Below are 16,303 nucleotides of genomic sequence, written 5' to 3'. Positions count from 1 at the left end.
AAAACCTCTGGGACACAGCAAAGGCAGTCATAAGAGGAAAGTAAATAGCAATCCAGGCCTTCCTAAAGAAGGAAGAAAGGCCTCAGATATACAACCTAACCTGATGCCTTAAGGAGCTGGAGAAAGAGCAGCAAATAAAACCCAAAACCAGCAGAAGACAGGGAATAATAAAGATTAGAGCAGAAATTAATGCTTTTGAAACCAAGAAAACAGTAGAACAGATCAATGAAACCAGAAGCTAGTTCTTTGAAAGAATTAACAAAATTGATAGCCCACTAGCCAGTTTGATCAAGAAGAAAAAGAAAAGGACACAAATAAATAAAATCAAAAATGAAAGAGGAGAGATCACAACCAACACAGCAGAAGTAAAAATAATAATAAGAGAATATTATGAGCAATTATATGCCAATAAAATGGGCAATCTGGAAGAAATGGACAAATTTCTAGAAACATATACATTACCAAAACTGAAACAGAAAGAAATAGAAAATTTGAACAGACCCAGAACCAGTAAGAAAATCGAATTAGTAATAAAAAATCTGCCAAAAAACAAGAGCCCAGGGCCAGATGGCTTTTCAGGGGAATTCTACCAAACATTTAAGGAAGAGTTAACACCTATTCTCTTGAAGCCATTCCAAAAAATAGGAATGGAAGGAAAACCTCCAAACTCTTTCTATGAAGCCAGCATTACCTTGATTCCAAAACCAGACAGAGACCCCACTAAAAAGGAGAACTATAAACCAATTTCCCTGATGAACATGGATGCAAAAATCCTCAACAAGATAATAGCCAACCGGATCCAACAATACATTAACAAAAATTATTCACCACGACCAAGTGGGATTTATATCCAGGATGCAGGGCTGGTTCAATATCTGCAAAACAATTAACGTGATTCATCACATCACTAAAAGAAAGGACAAGAACCATATTATCTTGCCAATAGATGCAGAGAAAGCATTTGGCAAAATACAGCATTCTTCCTTGTTAAAAACCCTCAAGAAAGTAGGGATAGAAGGAGCATACCTCGAGATCATAAAAGCCATATATGAATGACCCAACACTAATATCATCCTCAATGGGGAAAAATTGAGCGCTTTCCCCCTAAGATCAGGAACAAAACAGGGATGTCCACTCTCACCACTGTTATTCAACATAGTATTGGAAGTCTTTGCCTCTGCAATCAGACAACATAAAGAAATAAACGGCATCCAAGTCGGCCAGGAAGAGGTCAAACTTTCACTCTTTGCAGATGGCATGATACTCTATATGGAAAACCCTAAAGATCCCACCAAAAAACTGCTAGAATTGATTCATGAATTCAGCAAAGTTGTAGGATATAAAATCAACACACAGAAATTGGTTGTGTTCCTAGGCACCAACAATGAAGCAACAGAAAGAGAAATCAAAGAATTGATCCCGTTTACAGTTGCACCAAAAACCATAAAATACTTAGGAATAAATCTAACTGAAGATGTGAAAAATCTATACACTGAAAACTATAGAAAGCTTATGAAAGAAATTGAAGAAGACACAAAAAAATGGAAAAAGATTCCATGCTCCTGGATAGGAAGAACAAATATTGTTAAAATGTCAATACTACCCAAAGCAATCTACATATTCAATGCAATCCCTATCAAAATAACAACAGCATTCTTCACAGAGCTAGAACAAATAATCCTAAAATTTGTATGGAACCACAAAAGACCCCGAATAGCCAAAGCAATCTTGAAAAACAAGACCAAAGCAGGAGGCATCACAATCCCAGACTACAAGCTGTATTACAAAGCTGTAATCATCAAGACAGTATGGTACTGGCACAAGAACAGACACTCAGATCAATGGAACAGAATAGAGAACCCAGAAACATATGGCCAACTAATCTTTGACAAAGCAGGAAAGAATATCCAGTAGAATAAAGAAAGTTTCTTCAGCAAGTGGTGCTGGGAAAACTGGACAGCGACACACAGAAGAATGAACCTGGACCACTTTCTTACACTAGACACAAAAATAAACTCAACGTGGATGAAAGACCTAAATGTAAGACAGGAAGCCATCAAAATCCTCGAGGAGAAATCAGGCAAAAACCTCTTTGATCTTGGCTACAGCAACTTCTTACTCAACATATCTCCAGAGGCAAGGGAAACAAAAACAAAAATGAACTACTGGGACCTCATCAAAATAAAAAGCTTCTGCATAGCGAAGGAAACAATCACCAAAACTAAAAGGCAACTGACAGAATGGGAGAAGATATTTGCAAATGACATATCAGATAAAGGGTTAGTATCCAAAATCTATAAAGAACTTATCAAACTCAACACCCAAAAAACAAATAATCCAGTGAAGAAATGGGCAAAAGACAGGAATAGACATTTCTCCAAGGAAGACATCCAAATGGCCAACTGACACATGAAAAAATGCTCAACATCACTCATCATCAAGGAAATACAAATCAAAACCACACTGAGATACCACCTTACACCTGTCAGAATGGCTAACATTAACAACTCAGACAACAGATGTTGACGAGGATGCAGAGAAAGAGGATCTCTTTTGTATTGGTGATGGAATGCAAGCTGGTGAAGCCACTCTGGAAAACAGTAGGGAGGTTCCTCAAAAATTAAAAATAGAACTACCCTATAACCTAGCAATTGCACTACCAGGCATTTATCCAAGGGATACAGGTGTGCTGTTTCGAAGGGACACATGCACCCCAATGTTTATAGCAGCACCATCAACAATAGCCAAAGTATGGAAAGAGCCCAAATGTCCATTGATGGATGAATGGATAAAGAAGATGTGGCATATATATACAATGGAGTGTTACTTGGCAATCTAAAAGAATGAAATCTTGCCATTTGCAACTACGTGCATGGACCTGGAGGGTATTAAGCTAAGTGAAATTAGTCAGTCAGAGAAAGAAAAATATCATAGGACTTCACTCATATGAGGACTTTAAGAGACAAAACAGATGAACATAAGGGAAGGGAAACAAAAATAATAGAAAAACAGGGAGGGGGACAAAACAGAAGAGACTCATAAATATGGAGAACAAACTGAGGGTTGCTGGAGGGGTTGTGGGAGGGAGGATGGGCTAAGTGGGTAAGGGGCACTAAGGAATCTACTCCTGAAATCATTGTTGCACTATATGCTAACTAATTTGGATGTAAATTTAAAAAAATAAAAAATAAAATTAAAAAAAATGTATAACGTGATTCACTTAGCCAATCACATTCTCTTCCCTGGCCCACCTTTGTGGGAAAGGTGGAGTCACTCAGGTTTACAGAGCTCCTACTCTGTACTGGATGTGATTTTAGATGCTCCACATAGGTCACCTTGTATATCCCTCCTAACACACCACAGAGCAGGCATTAATAGCTTTATTTACTAAAGAGGAACCTGAGGCTCAGAGAGGTCATGCCACTTGCCCTATATCACATAGCTCCTACATGGCATACCAATCTTCCCCATCCCCATGCCCTTGCTTCAGACTGCTAACAATTTCACAGTGGCTGAAGGGGTGAATAAGTTATCCTTGTGAGGACATTGAGAGCAAAAAGTCCCCTTGACCAGGAAGAGGAATTGGCCCAGTCTGTGACAGAGGTGCAGTCTGGCTCAGTTGACTCAGTAAAACACAAAAGATACCCACCTCTAGGATGCTTATGTGCATTAAATGGGTGAATGCCTGGCCTATGGTAGAGGCTCACTCCTGTGCATTCCCCACTCCACTGTCCTGATCTGACCACACTGTCGTTATCCGTGGATACTTTGGTTTCCAGCCTTTGCCCACAGTTGGTGCCTCTGTGTATCAGTTGTGCTCCCAGCAGGAGACAGGCCGTGTGCTCAAACGACTTAACTGAAGAGATTTTACAAAGGCACTAACAGGCAGGGATAAGGCAACCGACAAGAGCTACTGAAGTACTAGCTGTGCAGAGAAGCCCTTTCTACCCCCAGACCTGAAAGGCAGAGGAAGGGGACAAAATTACTGGAGTCTAGTAAGAGCAGGGACTGAAGAGGGAGGTCCGCAGTTCCACCAGGAACTGTGGCCATACATCAGCAGTTCTCAAACTTCAGAGACAATCAGAATCATCTTGGAGGGCTTGTTAGGACACCAACGGTGTGCCCTAACCAAGGGGTGCCTGGAACCAAGGGGCCTGGAACTTGCATTTCTAACTGGCTCCCAGGACATGCATCTTCTGCGGAGGTAATGCCCACTGCCATGAAGGAACAGACCACAGTGGGGAGAGGAGAGGGCAGTATAAATACCCGACCTGTCTCCCCTTCCACCTGCAGTCTTCTGCTAGTGTTTCCCATTGGCTGGACCCAGCCTGACACTAGGGAACAAGGAGCAGAGTGGTGGTGGCTGGGGAGGTCCTGCCACTGGGACCCAAAGCCAGGAAGACAATGGGGCTGAGAGGTGGAGAACAAGGGCCACCAGAGACTGTCCCAAACTTCCCCTTGCCCTCCGTTCCACCAGTCCAGTAAGCAGAGGACCCCATTCTCATCCAATACTGTTTTCTGCCCTCTGGCTTCTTTGAGTATTATAATTGAGTGCTAGAATACATTATATTTTGCTCAGAGGCCTAAAGAAAATTATGACTCTCCCGACTCAATTAAATGAATAAGCTCTCATGTGTTGTTACCCTGCAGTAACTTTACCCATTTCTTACATTGATAGATTCACATCTGGAATAAAACTTTCTTTGTTAACCCCCCTCATTTCAGCCTTTTCCTCACAGCTGTTTCCAGGGGGCCTGTTTTCTGATTAATATATGGTATTTTTTTCTTAGAATTTGGGTGGCTTTTTTCAAAACTAAGGAAATGATAATAAAATAGTACTTCTTGAACTTCCTCACCCTTTTGCTTCTTTTTTTAAGTTTACTTATTTATTGAGAGACAGAGAGAGAGAGACAGAGAGAGAGAGACAGAGAGAGAGAGAGGGACTCTCCACAAGGGTGGGGGAGGGGCAGAGAGAAAGGGAGAGAGAATCCCAAGGAGACTCTGCACTGGCAGCATGGAGCCTGATGTGGGGCTCAATCTCACAAACCACAAGATCATGACCTGAGCTGAAATCAAGAGTCGGACACTTAACTGACTGAGCCAGCCGAGTGCCCCCAGTTTTTTTGTTTCTTATATTTCTTGCTCCCTTAAAAAGAAAACCTTTTTCTTTTTTTTTTTTTTTTTTTTTTTAAGCATTGGGCCCGAATCTGTGGCGATTTGGCATGAACAGTTCAGGAGGAAGAAGATCTAATTAAAGTGCGTTTTCTGTTTGTGAGTGAAATCGTGAACCATTGTTAGTAGTTCCTCAAGAACCCCAAGTCCCCAAAGGTATCCCTGAGACTGACACAGTTTCCCCCCAGCAACTCTCAGAACCCAGGCAAGATTGGTAAGAAGAAAAATGAGGCCAATAGATGCTCCTGGCCAGGAGCCCACAGGGCTGGAACGTGTCCAAGTGTGACTTACAGGAAGTGTATCTTTGGCAGCTTCTGAGTCACTGAGGACATTCCCCCTCACGGAATGCCCTCCTGCTGCCCCACAACCCACCAGGGTTCCGGCTCTGCATCCCTCACTGAGGAGCCTTGCTCTGCACCTGCAAAGGTGAACGGGTTTGTCTTAGGTCTCGATTTTTACCCAGTGGTAGTGGTGACCAGTAGTGTGGCGTTGAGACGAATTACAGTGCTTATCTTCTGGTAAAACAAGGAAACACATGAAGGAAGAAGATAATTCCAAATCGTGGTAAAGAGAGAAATTGGTGGAGGCAGTTTTAAATAGAGGGGTGGTCAGGAGAGACCACTCCATGGTATTTGAATTTAAACTGAAGAATGGCACTTTAATACATACTCAAAAATGAAGTGAAGTCCTGGGGAAAGGGAAGACTTTGGCCTGTTCCTGGTATAGGACAAGGCCAGCGGGGCTGGAAGGAGAACGATCAAGGGATGGAGCAGTTTGAGGTAAGTTTTAGAGAATCTGCCTATGGTTGGTGCCCTTAGGATGCCTCTCACATTTGGACTCACGCTGGCCAAAGAGCCATTTGCACTCAGTGAGTGTCCTGTGCCCACACCTTGTAAGCGAGAGCACCGTGTGTCTGACTTCCAGGGTACATGTTGAATGGACTGCAGCCTTTATTGCTGGGACAGCTGCAATTGGGTATCTAGTTTATGAAGATTTTTTGTTAAACATTGTCACAGCAGGGGCGCCTGGGTGGCTCAGTTGGTTAAGTGTCCCACTTCAGCTCACATCATGATCTCATGGTTTGTGGGTTCGAGCCCCACGTCAGGCTCTTTGCTAACGGCTCGGAGCCTGGAGCCTGCTTCGGATTCTGTGTCTCCCTCTCTCTCTGCCCGTCCCCTGCTTATGCTTGGTCTCTCTTGGTCTCAAAAATAAATAAACGTTTTAAAAAATTTTTAAAAAAAAGATTGTCACAGCAAATCTGTAGTAAAGCTTCACATCCAGGAAGACAACACAAGATAGAACATGCTTTTGACATGGAGGGTTAGGGAGACAAAGCTGTGTACCACTGTTGTTGGAGGCCAAAACTTCCCATTCTATGATGGATCTCACACAAAACACAACAAAGACACAAGAGAATGTGGGACCTCCGACCATTTAGGAAAAAGAAACTTCAACCAACAGTTTTGATGCTGAAACCGAATTGTGATGATGTTACCTGAATGTTTAATTGGAATGACTACCACTTCTAACTCACCTCCCCTTTGATATATTGCAAACTGCAGCATTCGTATTAACGGCATTTCCCTTACTTGTTGAACCATTGTGGTGCACATCTGTTTAAACAAAGAAGAAAAGGAAAAGAACAAAGAAAAAAAATCAGCCTCATGGCCTATGGGTCTAAAAACATGAGCTCAGTCAGTAGAGCAGGTGACTCTTGATCTGAGGGTCCTGAGTTCAAGCCCCATGTTGGGTATAGAGATTACTTAAAAAGAAAAAATGAAGAACATCAACTTGGTTTAATGTCATTGAGAGGTCAGGGAAGATGAAAACAGAAGTTTATTAGGTTTGGCAATATGAAGGTCATTGACACATTTAACAGATCTACCGTTTCTATAGAATAGTGAGAAACCATATATCAGATGTGCCATCATCAAGAATCTTCACAATAGCCCTTAAACCTAAAGATTATTAACCTTTCATATTATTCAGTTTATACCTGGTCTTGAAGATACTCTGGAGCCTGAATGCCTGGCTCCCATACCTACTGACTGCATTACCTGGACACATTATTTAACCAGTCTGTACCTGTTTCCTCATCTGTAAAATGAGAATAATGATCATACCTCCCTTACAGAAGTTGAGAATTGTGTGATTTGATATATGCAAAGCTCTTTGAAAGCTTGTTAAACACTTACTACCTAGTTTATCACCACCCCCCCCCCATTGTAGATGAAGGAACAGAGGCTCCTAGAACTTTCTGTCATTCCCAAGACTAATAATGAGGAAGGATGTCAACCCTGTTCTCCTGGACTCTCCCTCTGAGCTAGAATTTGAGGAGTTATTCCCACTCAGTCACCTGCATCTCCTGGAAGTTTCCTTTAAGAGCAAGAGGCCTCTTCAGGAGATGAGCCAAGTGATCAGCAGGACCCAGTAAACAAGTCTACCCTGTGGCAACACTTGTCACCTCATAAGCCCAGAGACTGAACTGGTCATTTATAGATAATGTACATACTCCTTAACCATACAGTATGAGCATCACATCTAGTAGACAAGAACCATATACCTACAAACAATAACTCAGGTTACAAAGCCATAGTTTCCAAACATGATTATCATCTTCCCAAGCTATTCACTCCTTTTCAGTCTGGAGATTACTTATCTATGTCAAGTTTATTCATTCTTTATCAATGTTCCAATTATTTTAATGAGATTGGAAAATAAATCACAGCACATGAACAACTACTATTGATAAACTCTTTAGGAAAACAATAGGATATTCTGTATCCAGGATCCAAATAAGGTTAACACTCTTTGACACATGAAATTCCATTTCTGAGAATTTGTCCTGAGGAAATAATCCAACAGAAGGAAAGGAAATAAGGGGCACGAAGATGCTGTATTATTCAGTGGAAGATTATACAGTCAGGCCTTCTCATCTCCATAGCAATATGACAATTACTTATGCTCCAATGTGAAAATTTTTTACAATACAAAATTATGTCTGTACTCTTAGAAGCGCACAAAAATCATTTATGCAGATTGAAGGAAATAACAAAGAACATTGCTTTGGTCGATATTCTCCCAACATCAGCTTTATGACCTGGGGCAAGAACCTCAGCAAAGACTCAGTTTCCGTATCATAAAAATGGATATAATAATAACAAACATCTCTTAAGCATTTACCATGTGCTAGCATTTACCAGTACCATGTACTGGGCACTACATGCTTTAGAGGTCTTATCATATTTAACCCCTCAGTGACCCTGTGAAGTTGAAATTATTCTTACCATCATTTTCCAAATATAGAAACTAAAGCCCAGAGATGCGAAGAGACTTGTCCAAGGTCACATAGTAAGAAGAGATGTGACATTTAAACCCAGACTCCCACCCAGGTGATCTCTGAGCCAGAGCTCATGATCACCAGGCTATGGTTGAAACAAACTGTGAAAATTAAAGTTAATACATAAAAAGCTTTTAGCATATAATAGCTGCTACATACATAGATCTATTTGCCTTGTGGATAACTAGGTAAGGGGAAACATTAGAGTGGGTGGAGGGGACATTAAGAAGGCACGCAGCTGTGGAGGCAGTGCAGAATGTTGGGACCCAGAAAAGTATAAGAATAGCAAATTTGTGTGAATTGCTTGCTTTGTACTTGCCACTGTCCTAATTGTTAATTCACTCAGTCCTTGTAACAATCCTGTGAAGTAGAAGGTATTATTATTCCCATTTTATAAGGTGCTGATCAATTAAGAAACTTGCCTGAGGAGGACCTGGTTGGCTCAGTAGGTTAAGCAGCTGACCCTGGATTTCAGCTCAGGTCATGAGCTCTCGGTTCGTGATATTGAGCCCCCAGTTGGGCTCTGTGCCAATAGCAACAAGCCTGCTTGAGATTCTCTCTCTCCCAATCTCTCTGCCCCTCCCCTGCTCTCTCACTCTGTTTCCCTCTCGCTCTCAAAATAAATTAATTAATTAAAAAAAAAATGAAAGAAAGAAACTTGCCTGAGTTCACATAACCAGTAAGCAGAGGAACCAGGAATCAAACCCCAGGCAATGCTGCCTTTTCAGCCCATCTGCTTTGCTACCTTGCTATAACTGACACTCAAAGATTATACCGACTGCTCTATTATGTGGTCATCTCAGATCTAGGATTATCGGTAAATATTTTCCCCATTTTATTGGAAGTTCAATTACTGTTGCTATAGTGTTAATAAGTTTTTTTCAAAAGTAAAAATGTCTAAAAGCGGGGAAAGGACTTGAGTAGACATTTCTCCAAAGGAAATATACAAATGACCAGTAAGCACAGAAAAGATGTTGAATGTCACTGGTTGTTAGGGAAATGCAAATCAAAACCACAATGTGATACCACTTTGCACCCATTGGATGAATGGGTATTATAAACAAAAATAAATAAATAAAACATAACATGTGTCAGGGCATCTGGGTGGCTCAGTTGGTTGGGTGTCCGACTTTGGCTCAGGTCATGATCTCCTCCTGGTTTGTGAGTTTGAGTCCCACATCGGGCTTTGTGTTGACAGCTTGGAGCCTGGAGCCTACTTAGAATTCTTTGTCTCCCTTTCTCTCTGCCCTCCCATGCTTGTGCTGTCTGTCTGTCTCTCTCTCTCTCTCTCAAAAATAAATAAAAACATTAAAAATTTTTTAAATAAACATAAGTATTGACAAGGATGTGGAAAAATTGGAATCCTGTGCATTGCCGTAGGGAATGTATAATGGCTGCCGTGAAAAACAGTATGGCAGTTCCTCAAAAAATTAAACATAAAATTACCATATGTTCTAGTATATATACCAAGGAGGGTCAAATAAATTTCTGTACATGTTCATAGCAGCATTATTGAGAACAGCCAAACGGTGGAAGCAATCTGTTATGGGCTGAACTGTGCCCCTCAACCACCTAATTTACATGTTGAAGTCCTAACCGCTAGCACCTCAGAATGTGACCATATTTGGAGATAGGGCCTTTAAAGAAGTAATTAAGGTTAAAGAAGGTCATTAGTGTGGGCCTTAATCCAATACAACTGCCATCTTTTTAAGAACAAGAAATTAGAGGGCGCCTGTGTGGCTCAGTCAGTTGAGCCTCTGACTCTTGATTTTGGCTCAGGTCATGATCCCAGGATCATGGGATCGAGCCTGGCATCTGGCTCCACACTGAGCATGGAGCCTGCTTAAGATTCTCTCTCTTCCTCTCTCTCCCTCTGCCTCTCTCCCTGGCTAAAAATAAAGAAGAAGAAATAAAGAAAGAAAAAGATAAGATGAACACGCACAGAAGGAAGACCAAGATACAGAGAGAAAATAGCATCTACAAGCCAAAGAGAGAGGACTCAGAAAAAATCAACCCTGCTGACACCTTAACTTTGGACTTCTAGCTCCAGAACTGTGAAAAAATAAATTTTTCTTCCTTAAGCCACCCAGTCTGTGGTACTTTGTTATGGCAACCCTGGCAAGCTATCATACAACCAAGTGTATACCAACAGATGAGGGAATAATCCACAAGTGGTGTATATATATATATACAATAGAATATCATGTAGCTTTAAAAGGAAGGAAATTCTGGGGTGCCTGGGTGGCTCATTCAGTTAAGTGAAGGACTCTTGATTTCGGTTCAGGTCATGATCTCACAGTTTTGTGAGTTTGAGCCCCACGTCAGGCTAGGCATACTGACCACACAGAACCTACTTGGGATTCTCCCTCTCTCTGCCCTTCCCCTGCTCTCGGTCTCTCTGTCTGTCTCAAAAACAAAAAACAAAAAACAAAAACTTTAAAAAGAAGAAAATTCTCGGGCACCTGGGTGGCTCAGTCGATTGAGCACCAGATGTCGGCTTAGGTCTCACAGTTTGTGCGTTGGAGCCCTGCGTCGGGCTCTGTGCTGACAGCTCAGAGCCTGGAGCCTGCTCCTGATTCTGTGTCTCCCTCTCTCTCTGTCCCTCCCCTGCCTGAGCTCTGTCCCTCTCTGTCTCTCAGAAAAAATTGTTTCAAAAATTTTTTAAGGAAGGAAATTCTGACACATACTGCAACACGGATGACCCTTGAAGACATCCTGCTAAGTGAAGTAAGACAGTCTCAAAAGGATAAATATCATACAATTCCACTTATATGAAGTACCTAGGAGTAGTCCAACTCATAGAGACAAGAAGGAAAATGGTGGCTGCTAGGGATGAGGGTCTTAACAATAGGGAGGTACTAACTAATGGGTACAGTTTCAGTTCCGAATGGCGGAAAAATTCTGGAGAAGGATGGTGTCGATGGTTGCACAACAATGTCAATAAGCTTAATGTCACTAAACTGTACACTTTAAAAAATTGTAATCTTATAAATGTAATGTGTAATGTTAAATTTTTTTAATAAAAAAATAAAGAATTTCCAATAACAAAATAAAATGAAAGCTGTATTAGTACAAATAGGAAAACAGAATATTTCTGTTTTATCATAGATATTTTAAACAAAAAGAAGTTAATACCAAGAATTGGTTATAAGGTGTTGGAAGGAGCAAAAGAGGGAAATCACCAAAAGATTAACAACTGTGGAAAGCAGCTACTAACCCTGGAGCTGAAGAAGTAAAAGAGAAAATGGTGTTGTCACCCAGAGCCCGGGAGCATGCATCTCTGAGGATGCCAAACCCAGGAGACTGCACTGGCAGGCCACAGCTTCCGTCACCACTATGCCCAGGGTCACTTCCGGAAACAGAGATGGGGAAAAGGCTTCTCCTTCTCTCCCACCTATGTCTCTGGCCAGTGCTTCCTATTGGAAGATCCTAACAGAAGCCAGCTGAGCAAGGATTCTGGGAAATGTAGTTTGCAGGGTTCCAGACTAGGGAGAGCAGAGAGGGGAAACCTGATTGGATGGCAGATTCCATCCAACTCCTAAGTCTTTAAATATAGTGATCAGAATATGCGCAGTACCACAGTTGCTGGATCGTGAGGTATTGTACATTTAACGTGACTAAGCTCTGCCTGTCTTCAACGACAGCCTGCAACCTAACAACTATGCATGAGGGCTGCAAGAGCCCCATGTCCCTACTAATACTTGACAGTGAAGGACTTTCGGATGTTTGCCACTTTCATAAAGTAGTATCTCTTAAAAATATAAGTGAATGAATGAATGAATGAGTGAATAAATAAATAAATAAATAAATAAATAAATAAAGTGATCAGAAAGAAGGTAGCAGCAATGTGAAAGAAAATGAAGTTTTGAATTTCACAGGATTCTTATGGACATGTGTTACCTTCTAGCAACCCACCTCCAGTTTTTTATTTTTTTTATTTTTATTTCTTAACATTTATTTATCTTTGAGAGACATAGAGAGACAGAACATGAGCAGAGAAGGGGCAGAGAGAGGGAGACAGAATCCGAAGCAGGCTCCAGGCTCCGAGCTGTCAGCACAGAGCCCGACTTGGGGCTCGAACCCAGGAACCGCGAGATCATGACCCTAGCTGAAGTCGGACGCTCAACCGACTGAGCCACCCAGGTGCCCCAACCCACCTCCAGTTTTCATGGAACTTCCCAGTACTACTAATCCATGGGATTATGTGGGGCTGGCATTCAGGGAGCATGTTGCCTCCTAACAAGGAGCATGTTGCCTACTCCACAAGGCCAGCAAGGAACCCTTGAAGAGTGATCAGAGCAGGCCTAGTCACAGCCATGTGAGGGAACTGCTGGGCATAAAAAGGATCTCTTTCTTTAAGAGATCTTTAGCTATAAGGACTCTGTGAGCCTGAAGGTATTGGAATCATCTCCCTACTTAAGGAGAAAAGGCTTGGTTTTTTAGTCACTATTACCAATTACTGGTTAGTGTTGGACATGGGATAAATTAAAAACCCTAACACAGCTTCTTCTGCTTCTTTTAAAAGTTGTATCTTCAAAGCTTTCTCGTGTGAAATACTGTTGATTCAGATCTCCTCACTTTAAGTTTATGCAATGGACTTTTTTTTTTAATGTTTATTTGTTTTTGAGAGATAGGGGGTATGCAGAGAAAGGGAGAGACAGAGGATCAGAAGTGGGCTCTGTGCTGAGAGGGAAAAGCCCAATGCAGGGCCGGAACTTACAAACGGTGAGATCATGACCTGAGCTGAATTGACATTTAATCGACTGAGCCACCCAGGCGCCCCTGCAATGGACTTTTTTTAAACCTTAAATTCAGGTTCAACTAGTCCAGTGATTTTTTTTTTTTTTTTATATTACACTCTAGAGTTACACTCAGGAGCTGCCCTCAGGGTGCAGGTCCCAGCACTGTGGCCCTATAATTATGTGCTTTGGGACTTTCTGTAAATAATTGCCTTGGATGGGGTCCAAGAAGCTTTTTATTGAGCTCTGATGTGTACAGAAAGGTGTCTCTGTGACATGTCAGTGCATTTGTTTGCTTAGTGAGGACAGAAGTCACCAAAGCCAGGAAAAACCTAGAAACCACAGCGTCTAACCCCATCACTAGGTGAAAATCAGAACACCTTGCATACAACCAGATGCTTTTGGAGTTTCCTATGCCTCTAGTTCCTAATATGCTATTCATATAAATGGTATTCTTTCTGTTGCAGGTGACAAAAGCCCAAATCAAACTAGGCACAAGGGGGAACTTGATGGTGTCTTAAATGAACATGTCAGGGAAATCCTCAGCCATGACTGGATCTGGATGTGGGAACCTCTGTCTCTAGAAGGTCTTGTCTTCTTCCTTCCTGAGATTTCCATGTTGTAATTCTGTTCAAGCCTCTCAGGCAAATACAAGCCCAGCACTTACTTGGTCAGGGCACACCCAGAGAGTGGTATGCCATCTGGAAAGTCATTCCTGACTGTCATTATGACAGTCAGCAAGAGCCTCCCTCAAGCTGCCCCTACTTGAGGGCCTCTCAGAGACAAGCCCCTGTGCTGGACATACTCTGGGGCTGACTGAATGTGACCTGACATTGACATCAAGTTGTCTGTTCATGTATCTCCTTCACAAAAGCCCAAGACCCGTGGAGCCTATGATCTCCCCAGGTACTTCCCAGACACCCAGACAAAAAAGGGAACAGAGTGAGAGTCTCATTCCAAGAAGTATCCTTCTTCCCTTTTTTCCCACATGGACTCCTGCTTTTTTGGTGCTCAGGCCTAAAGGAGGCATTCAAGAATGCCTAAAGAGGTTCTCTGAGTGGCCTCCCACATAGAGCTGGCAGGCCCTGAGCCCCACGTGGGGTGGTGGAGGCAGGGTTTGGGGGATACGGAAGCCCCACAGAGTTCAAGCATTTCTGAAATTTATCTCCAAACCTCACCCCATATACCAGAATTTCAGTAATTTATTTGGATTTATTTCCACAACATCGCAACCTTTATCCCCCAACCCTGACAAGACTAGTCCATACATGATATTCATTAAAATGTTTACCAAATGCCCAGCAGTCTTTTTTACATTTACACACTCACCTTTTCTTTCCCAACACCCTGTGAGGGCTGGAAGAGTGATTTCCCCACTTTAGACAAAACGAAATTAACATAACTTGGCTACCATCCCATAGCTGGCAAAGTGGGGGAGCCAAGATCCACACCCAGACCTATGCTCCAAGATCTCATACGATGCTCATTGGCAGGGAAGGATGTCAATACCCCGGGCAGGGCTACTCACAAGATGCCTCCCCCACTGGCCTGTCCCAGCAATCAAATCAACACACCAACAGAGTCATCCCTTTGAGTAACAGCTGAATTGTTATACATTGGCTGGTGTGAATTCATTATCAGATTGCCTCCTGAGATTATAGGACCAAGGATGTAGGTATCTTGCCAGGAAGAAAAGGAAAATACTAGCAGGCTGCCAAATGCTGTCTGGAAAAGGGGATACTTGCAAAGTGGGCCCTCACGGGGGAATGAGCACCTTAGGATGTGGGAATTTCTAGAGTAGAACCAGAACCAGCAACAGGACATTGATTTGCCTTCTGGCTGTGTCTAGATTCTCTGCCTCCACAACAGGGTCAGAGGTCAAGGGCAGGCATCATCCCTCTAGCTGCATTCACCTACCTGAAATCCTACAGCTAAGTGTTCTCAGCAGAGGGACAAACACAAGGAAGGACAAAAGAGATTCCATATGAGGTTGTCAGTTACACCGGTGCTCTTCCCTAAAGCCGCTGACTTTTCTGACTCCATCATGATCTTAAAGAGACATCAGTTCTAACTACGGTTCATTCAAACATTCCCTGAGGACTCCATGCTGGATTCTACGGAGCCAAGTAGACACAGATCTGCCTTTCAGGCCATAACTGATTTTCTAGCCTCTTCTAAAATCCCAAACTCCTTGTCAACTTGACCCTAGAGTTTCTTAGCCTAGGATTCATTGGCTCCTGGAAGAAATCAATGGAACTTTCATATTTTTCTTTATGAGTATGACTTTTTGGGGGGAATAGTCCCTTCCTTGGCTTCACCAGACACCCATGAAAGAACCCACTGCTTAGGTCATTACCAAGGCACTGCTGCAATGTTATTCTTCCACAGAAACTTCCAATAATACATACTGTGCTGGAAATCCCTCCCATTTGCTGCAGCAGGTTCTATAAAGGGAATGAGGGCATGAATTAACCAACCCTGCAGTTATAAGTTTCTCTATATAACTTACTTTTTTAAATGAGGACTAATTTTATTCACATTCGGTAACAGGAAGCTGGAGCTGTCAACACCGACATTTATACATGTCATAAAGGCCCTAAAATAGCACTTGAAGCCAGTCACTAGATTCCATAAAGCTGATGCCTTAATGGAACCATTCTTCCCTTATTACAAAACAGTCTCCACATTGATAAACATGTTGTCATCTGTGGCAAAGAAACATGGGTTTAGGGTTTTTTAAATAGTAGCACTGCTGTCTCTCAGGAAGAACTATTTACATTATATTTTCAGATTAATATTAGTTGGGTATATTTTAAGCGGTTTTAAAGGGTGAGAGCCTGTTTTCCTCTGCAGAAGTAAGATTAATTCACACTGTTTTAAGGAAATGAATCCAATTTGATCTGATGGCTTCCCTGCTGGTTGCTAGCAGTACTGAGGGTTTTAGCAGTTCATTTGGAAACTCAACAAAATCATAGCAAGTGAAATAACACAAAATTATATATGCAAAGATTCCTGATAGCATCTGTACTTAGCTACTTTGCTCCCTCCTCCT

Source organism: Prionailurus bengalensis, chromosome C2 (assembly GCF_016509475.1).
Source record: "Prionailurus bengalensis isolate Pbe53 chromosome C2, Fcat_Pben_1.1_paternal_pri, whole genome shotgun sequence".
Lineage (NCBI taxonomy): Eukaryota > Metazoa > Chordata > Mammalia > Carnivora > Felidae > Prionailurus > Prionailurus bengalensis.
Note: the sequence above shows the minus strand (reverse complement) of the source record.